At 60.3% G+C, this 7,500-nt stretch overlaps 1 non-coding gene across 1 annotated transcript in view; it reads left to right on the top strand.

Annotated features, from left to right (window-relative positions):
* Positions 1 to 6,976: 6,976 nt before the first annotated feature.
* LOC148314265 (18S ribosomal RNA) overlaps positions 6,977 to 7,500 on the top strand; it is a 1,933-nt gene continuing 1,409 nt past the window's right edge. Inside the window, exon 1 of the ribosomal RNA XR_015841863.1 lies at positions 6,977 to 7,500. This exon is cut by the window's right edge and continues 1,409 nt beyond it. This is a non-coding gene — a ribosomal RNA (18S ribosomal RNA).

Below are 7,500 nucleotides of genomic sequence, written 5' to 3'. Positions count from 1 at the left end.
CTTCCCCGGGCACAGGCGGTGCCAAGCGGCCCCTAAGTTTGCCCAAATGGAAGCTCCGGAGGAGGAGTGCGGGCGTGTGTCACACTTGGCCCGAATATGAGCACCTTCCCCGGGCACAGGCGGTGCCAAGCGGCCCCTAAGTTTGCCCAAATGGAAGCTCCGGAGGAGGAGTGCGGGCGTGTGTCACACTTGGCCCGAATATGAGCACCTTCCCCGGGCACAGACGGTGCCAAGCGGCCCCTAAGTTTGCCCAAATGGAAGCTCCGGAGGAGGAGTGCATGCTGCCTGACAGTGAAGCCGACTATGAGCACCTTCCCCGGGCACAGGCGGTGCCAAGCGGCCCCTAAGTCTACCCTCATGGAAGCTCCGGAGGAGGAGTGCGGGCGTGTGTCACACTTGGCCCGAATATGAGCACCTTCCCCGGGCACAGACGGTGCCAAGCGGCCCCTAAGTTTGCCCAAATGGAAGCTCCGGAGGAGGAGTGCACGCTGTGTGACAGTGAAGCCGAATATGAGCACCTTCCCCGGGCACAGGCGGTGCCAAGCGGCCCCTAAGTTTGCCCTTATGGAAGCTCCGGAGGAGGAGTGCATGCTGTGTGACAGTGAAGCCGAATATGAGCACCTTCCCCGGGCACAGGCGGTGCCAAGCGGCCCCTAAGTTTGCCCAAATGGAAGCTCCGGAGGAGGAGTGCGGGCGTGTGTCACACTTGGCCCGAATAGGAGCACCTTCCCCGGGCACGGGCGGTGCCAAGCGGCCCCTAAGTTTGCCCAAATGGAAGCTCCGGAGGAGGAGTGCATGCTGCCTGACAGTGAAGCCGAATATGAGCACCTTCCCCGGGCACAGGCGGTGCCAAGCGGCCCCTAAGTCTACCCTCATGGAAGCTCCGGAGGAGGAGGGCGGGCGTGTGTCACACTTGGCCCGAATAGGAGCACCTTCCCCGGGCACAGGCGGTGCAAAGCGGCCCCTAAGTCGGTAAAGGTTGAAATAAGTAAATAAATACAAAAAGGACGAGGGGGGAAAAAAAAAGGCAAAAACGTATAAAATTCCCCCATTCATTTCAATGGGCTCGGCCGAATTGGGCTTGCGGGACCGCCGAGGGCACGCCGGAGGGCGGTTGAGTCGGTAAAAGTTGAAATAAATGAATAAATACAAAAAGAACGAGGGGGGGAAAAAAAGGCAAAAACGTATAAAATTCCCCCATTCATTTCAATGGGCTCGGCCGAATTGGGCTTGCGGGACCGCCGAGGGCACGCCGGAGGGCGGTTGAGTCGGTAAAAGTTGAAATAAATGAATAAATACAAAAAGAACGAGGGGGGGAAAAAAAAGGCAAAAACGTATAAAATTCCCCCATTCATTTCAATGGGCTCGGCTAAAATGGGCCTGCAGTACTGCCGAGAGGCCGCCGGAGGACGCCCTAGTAGGCAAACGTTGATCCCCACACACGAGGGGTCAGTTAGGCGACCAGGGGTAGCGTTTAGGCGACCAGGGGTAGCGTTTAGGTGACCAGGGGAAGCGTTTAGGCGACCAGGGGTAGCGTTTAGGTGACCAGGGGTAGCGTTTAGGCGACCAGGGGTAGCGTTTAGGCGACCAGGGGTAGCGTTTAGGCGACCAGGGGTAGCTTTTAGGCGACCAGGGGTAGCTTTTAGGCGACCAGGGGTAGCGTTTAGGCGACCAGGGGCGTTGCAGTTCCGCCGAATTGCATTAGGGGCGCTGCAGTAGGCAAACGTTCTTCCCCCCTAGTCAGAGGGTCATTTGCCTACTTCCCAGGTTTACCCGGGTTTTCCAAAACACCTGGGGCACATTTTCAGGGATCACGTTTTTAGAAACAAAAATATTCATAATTTCTTCTAAGTCCCCTTTCCAGCGGGGAACTTTGAAACATTGTATCCGACCACTGAAGGCTGTTGGCGGGCACGGCGCGGCAAACAGCCCGCACTCAGGCATGGAGCTCCGGGGAAAGTTGCCTAATTTCTTCTAAGTCCCCTTTCCAGCGGGGAACTTTGAAACATTGTATCCGACCGTGGAAGGCTGTTGGCGGGCACGGCGCGGCTCATAGCCGGCCCTCGGGCACGGAGCTCCGGGTGAATTTTCACAAATTTCTTCTAAGTCCCCTTTCCAGCGGGGAACTATGAAACATTGTATCCGACCGTGGAAGGCTGTTGGCGGGCACGGCGCGGCTCATAGCCGGCCCTCGGGCACGGAGCTCCGGGTGAATTTTACAAATTTCTTCTAAGTCCCCTTTCCAGCGGGGAACTTTGAAACATTGTATCCGACCGTGGAAGGCTGTTGGCGGGCACGGCGCGGCTCATAGCCGGCCCTCAGGCACGGAGCTCCGGGTGAATTTTCACAAATTTCTTCTAAGTCCCCTTTCCAGCGGGGAACTTTGAAACATTGTATCCGACCGTGGAAGGCTGTTGGCGGGCACGGCGCGGCTCATAGCCGGCCCTCAGGCACGGAGCTCCGGGTGAATTTTCACAAATTTCTTCTAAGTCCCCTTTCCAGCGGGGAACTTTGAAACATTGTATCCGACCGTGGAAGGCTGTTGGCGGGCACGGCGCGGCTCATAGCCGGCCCTCAGGCACGGAGCTCCGGGTGAATTTTCACAAATTTCTTCTAAGTCCCCTTTCCAGCGGGGAACTTTGAAACATTGTATCCGACCGTGGAAGGCTGTTGGCGGGCACGGCGCGGCTCATAGCCGGCCCTCGGGCACGGAGCTCCGGGTGAATTTTCACAAATTTCTTCTAAGTCCCCTTTCCAGCGGGGAACTTTGAAACATTGTATCCGACCGTGGAAGGCTGTTGGCGGGCACGGCGCGGCTCATAGCCGGCCCTCAGGCACGGAGCTCCGGGTGAATTTTACAAATTTCTTCTAAGTCCCCTTTCCAGCGGGGAACTTTGAAACATTGTATCCGACCGTGGAAGGCTGTTGGCGGGCACGGCGGGGCTCATAGCCGGCCCTCGGGCACGGAGCTCCGGGTGAATTTTACAAATTTCTTCTAAGTCCCCTTTCCAGCGGGGAACTTTGAAACATTGTATCCGACCAAAGGAAGGCTGTTGGCGGGCACGGCGCGGCTCATAGCCGGCCCTCAGGCACGGAGCTCCGGGTGAATTTTCACAAATTTCTTCTAAGTCCCCTTTCCAGCGGGGAACTTTGAAACATTGTATCCGACCGTGGAAGGCTGTTGGCGGGCACGGCGGGGCTCATAGCCGGCCCTCGGGCACGGAGCTCCGGGTGAATTTTCACAAATTTCTTCTAAGTCCCCTTTCCAGCGGGGAACTTTGAAACATTGTATCCGACCGTGGAAGGCTGTTGGCGGGCACGGCGCGGCTCATAGCCGGCCCTCAGGCACGGAGCTCCGGGTGAATTTTCACAAATTTCTTCTAAGTCCCCTTTCCAGCGGGGAACTTTGAAACATTGTATCCGACCAAAGGAAGGCTGTTGGCGGGCGCGGCGCGGCTCATAGCCGGCCCTCGGGCACGGAGCTCCGGGTGAATTTTACTCAATTCTTCTAAGTCCCCTTTCCAGCGGGGAACTTTCAAACATTGTATCCGACCACTGAAGGCTGTTGGCGGGCGCGGCGCGGCTCACAGCCCGCCATCAGGCACGGAGCTCCGGGGAAATTTGCCTCATTTCTTCTAAGTCCCCTTTCCAGCGGGGAACTTTCAAACATTGTATCCGACCAAAGGAAGGCTGTTGGCGGGCGCGGCGCGGCTCACAGCCCGCCCTCAGGCACGGAGCTCCGGTGAAATTTGCCTCATTTCTTCTAAGTCCCCTTTCCAGCGGGGAACTTTGAAACATTGTATCCGACCAAAGGAAGGCTGTTGGCGGGCACGGCGCGGCTCATAGCCGGCCCTCAGGCACGGAGCTCCGGGTGAATTTGACAAATTCCTTCTAAGTCCCCTTTCCAGCGGGGAACTTTGAAACATTGTATCCGACCGTGGAAGGCTGTTGGCGGGCACGGCGCGGCTCATAGCCGGCCCTCGGGCACGGAGCTCCGGGTGAATTTGCCTCATTTCTTCTAAGTCCCCTTTCCAGCGGGGAACTTTGAAACATTGTATCCGACCACTGAAGGCTGTTGGCGGGCGCGGCGCGGCTCACAGCCCGCCCTCAGGCACGGAGCTCCGGGGAAATTTGCCTCATTTCTTCTAAGTCCCCTTTCCAGCGGGGACCTTTCAAACATTGTATCCGACCACTGAAGGCTGTTGGCGGACGCGGCGCGGCTCACAGCCCGCCCTCAGGCACGGAGCTCCGGGGAAATTTGCCTCATTTCTTCTAAGTCCCCTTTCCAGCGGGGAACTTTCAAACATTGTATCCGACCACTGAAGGCTGTTGGCGGGCGCGGCGCGGCTCACAGCCCGCACTCAGGCACGGAGCTCCGGGGAAATTTGCCTCATTTCTTCTAAGTCCCCTTTCCAGCGGGGACCTTTCAAACATTGTATCCGACCACTGAAGGCTGTTGGCGGACGCGGCGCGGCTCACAGCCCGCCCTCAGGCACGGAGCTCCGGGGAAATTTGCCTCATTTCTTCTAAGTCCCCTTTCCAGCGGGGACCTTTCAAACATTGTATCCGACCACTGAAGGCTGTTGGCGGACGCGGCGCGGCTCACAGCCCGCCCTCAGGCACGGAGCTCCGGGGGAATTTGCCCCCTCATTTCTTCTAAGTCCCCTTTAGGCGACCAGGGGTTGACAATTTAGGTGACCAGGGGTTGACAATTTAGGCGACCAGGGGTGACTTTTAGGCGACCAGGGGTGAGGTTTAGGCGACCAGGGGTGAGGTTTAGGCGACCAGGGGTAGCGTTTAGGCGACCAGGGGCGTTGCAGTTCCGCCGAATTGCATTAGGGGCGCTGCAGTAGGCAAACGTTTTTCCCCCTAGTCAGAGGGTCATTTGCCTACTTCCCAGGTTTACCCGGGTTTTCCAAAACACCTGGGGCACATTTTTAGGAACCACGTTTTTAGAAACAAAAATTCTTCTATGTCCACCTCCGTGAAAGAAATTGCCCAATGGTTCCCGCGGAAGAGAGCTGCCAGGCGGACGCATACTGCAATAACGGCCGCCCTGGCGCTCTGGTGGATGTTATCCTCGAAATTTCTTCTATGTGCCCATTCCAGCGGGCAACTTGCGAACAATGGTGTCCGACCATGGAAGGCTGTTGGCGGACGCGGCGCGGCTCACAGCCCGCCCTCAGGCACGGAGCTCCGGGGGAATTTTCCCCTCATTTCTTCTAAGTCCCCATTCCAGCGGGGAGCTTGCAAACGTGGTATCCGACCACTGAAGGCTGTTGGCGGGCACGGCCCCACCAGCGCAACACGGCACTTCCTATGACTCGGGTCCGACGCAGGAGGAGCGGTCCTCCCGGCCCCACCACACGGCACTTCCTATGACTCGGGTCCGACGCAGGAGGAGCGGTCCTCCCGGCCCCGCCACACGGCACTTCCTATGACTCGGGTCCGACGCAGGAGGAGCGGTCCTCCCGGCCCCGCCACACGGCACTTCCCATGACTCGGGTCCGACGCAGGAGGAGCGGTCCTCCCGGCCCCACCACCGCCACACGGCACTTCCCATGACCCGGGTCCGACGCAGGAGGAGCGGTCCTCCCGGCCCCACCGCAACACACACAACCACTGACCGATTGGCAATCATGACCCGCCATCGGAGGGCCCCTGCCGGCCCCGGCCTCGCGCCGGGGTGTTCGGGTGGACGGTTCCTTCGGCCTGCGGGTCGACCTCTGAGCGTTGGCCGGCACCGCAGCACCGCAGCACACACATAACCACTGACCGATTGGCAATCATGACCCGCCATCGGAGGGCCCCTGCCGGCCCCGGCCTCGCGCCGGGGTGTTCGGGTGGACGGTTCCTTCGGCCTGCGGGTCGACCTCTGAGCGTTGGCCGGCACCGCAGCACACACACAACCACTGACCGATTGGCAATCATGACCCGCCATCGGAGGGCCCCTGCCGGCCCCGGCCTCGCGCCGGGGTGTTCGGGTGGACGGTTCCTTCGGCCTGCGGGTCGACCTCTGAGCGTTGGCCGGCACCGCAGCACACACATAACCACTGACCGATTGGCAATCATGACCCGCCATCGGAGGGCCCCCGCCGGCCCCGGCCTCGCGCCGGGGTGTTCGGGTGGACGGTTCCTTCGGCCTGCGGGTCGACCTCTGCGCGTTGGCCGGCACTTCCCTACCGTTACCCACCCCACCCCTGGGGTTGTGACAAAACGGCACTTCCTATGACTCGGGGTCCGACGCAGGAGGAGCGGTCCTCCCGGCCCATCTCGCACCCACACCCTGACATGTACTGCACCACACCAACCACTGACCGATTGGCAAGCATGACCCGCCATCGGAGGGCCCCTGCCGGCCCCGGCCTCGCGCCGGGGTGTTCGGGTGGACGGTTCCTTCGGCCTGCGGATCGACCTCTAGCGCACCAACCAGCGCGAAACCGCTTTCGTCGCGAGACCGAGACGACCCTGTCGCGTGCCCGTCGGCCACACGGGCCCAGAGATGCCCTACACGGGAGTTCCGCCGCGCTCGCGGGTGCCCCGCCACGAGAGGGGTGCGGGAGCCCAGGCCCGCGTCAGCCGAGCGGTCCTTTCCGAAAAAGCATGTTTCTCAAACCCTACCGGCGTCTGTCAGAAGACGCCGCCTCCGAGTGCGTGTTGCGGTCGCGGGCGTGCGGGCGGCTCCGGCTCCCTCCCGCGACTGACCGCCACGCGGTAACGCGGCCTCTACGGACCGAGTACATACCGAGGCCCAGCCGACTTCCTCACCGCGCACGGGGGCTGAATCGGTAACGGAAATTTCGGTAGCCCACGTCCGAAAAAAATGAGAGAGAAAAAACAACGAGGGAGGCTGGGGTGCCGCCGGGGGTAACCCCGCGGGAGGCCGTCTCCCGCGGGCGCCGCCCGGTCCCCGCGCCCGGCTCCCCGCTCAGCTCCGGTTCCAATGCAAGAAACACAGACCGCCGGACGCGAGGGCTACCTGGTTGATCCTGCCAGTAGCATATGCTTGTCTCAAAGATTAAGCCATGCAAGTCTAAGTACACACGGTTCCGATACAGTGAAACTGCGAATGGCTCATTAAATCAGTTATGGTTCCTTTGATCGCTCCACCGTTACTTGGATAACTGTGGCAATTCTAGAGCTAATACATGCAAACGAGCGCCGACCCGTCTCCGCGGGGACGCGCGCATTTATCAGACCCAAAACCCACGCGGGTTCGGTTTGCCGCGGTGCAGCGGGCCCGCCGGCTTTCACAGCCGGCGGGCTGTCGGTCTCCGCGGTGCCGCCGGCCCGGCCCCCCCTTTGGTGACTCTAGATAACGCCCGAGCCGATCGCCGGCCCCCCCGCGGCGGCGACGTCTCATTCGAATGTCTGCCCTATCAACTTTCGATGGTACTTTCTGCGCCTACCATGGTGACAACGGGTAACGGGGAATCAGGGTTCGATTCCGGAGAGGGAGCCTGAGAAACGGCTACCACATCCAAGGAAGGCAGCAGGCGC

This window comes from Idiotropiscis lumnitzeri, unplaced genomic scaffold (genome assembly GCF_059441095.1).
Source record: "Idiotropiscis lumnitzeri isolate Australia: NSW breed Sydney's pygmy pipehorse unplaced genomic scaffold, RoL_Ilum_1.0 HiC_scaffold_350, whole genome shotgun sequence".
NCBI lineage: Eukaryota > Metazoa > Chordata > Actinopteri > Syngnathiformes > Syngnathidae > Idiotropiscis > Idiotropiscis lumnitzeri.
Note: the sequence above shows the minus strand (reverse complement) of the source record. Positions and strands in the feature narration are given on the sequence as shown.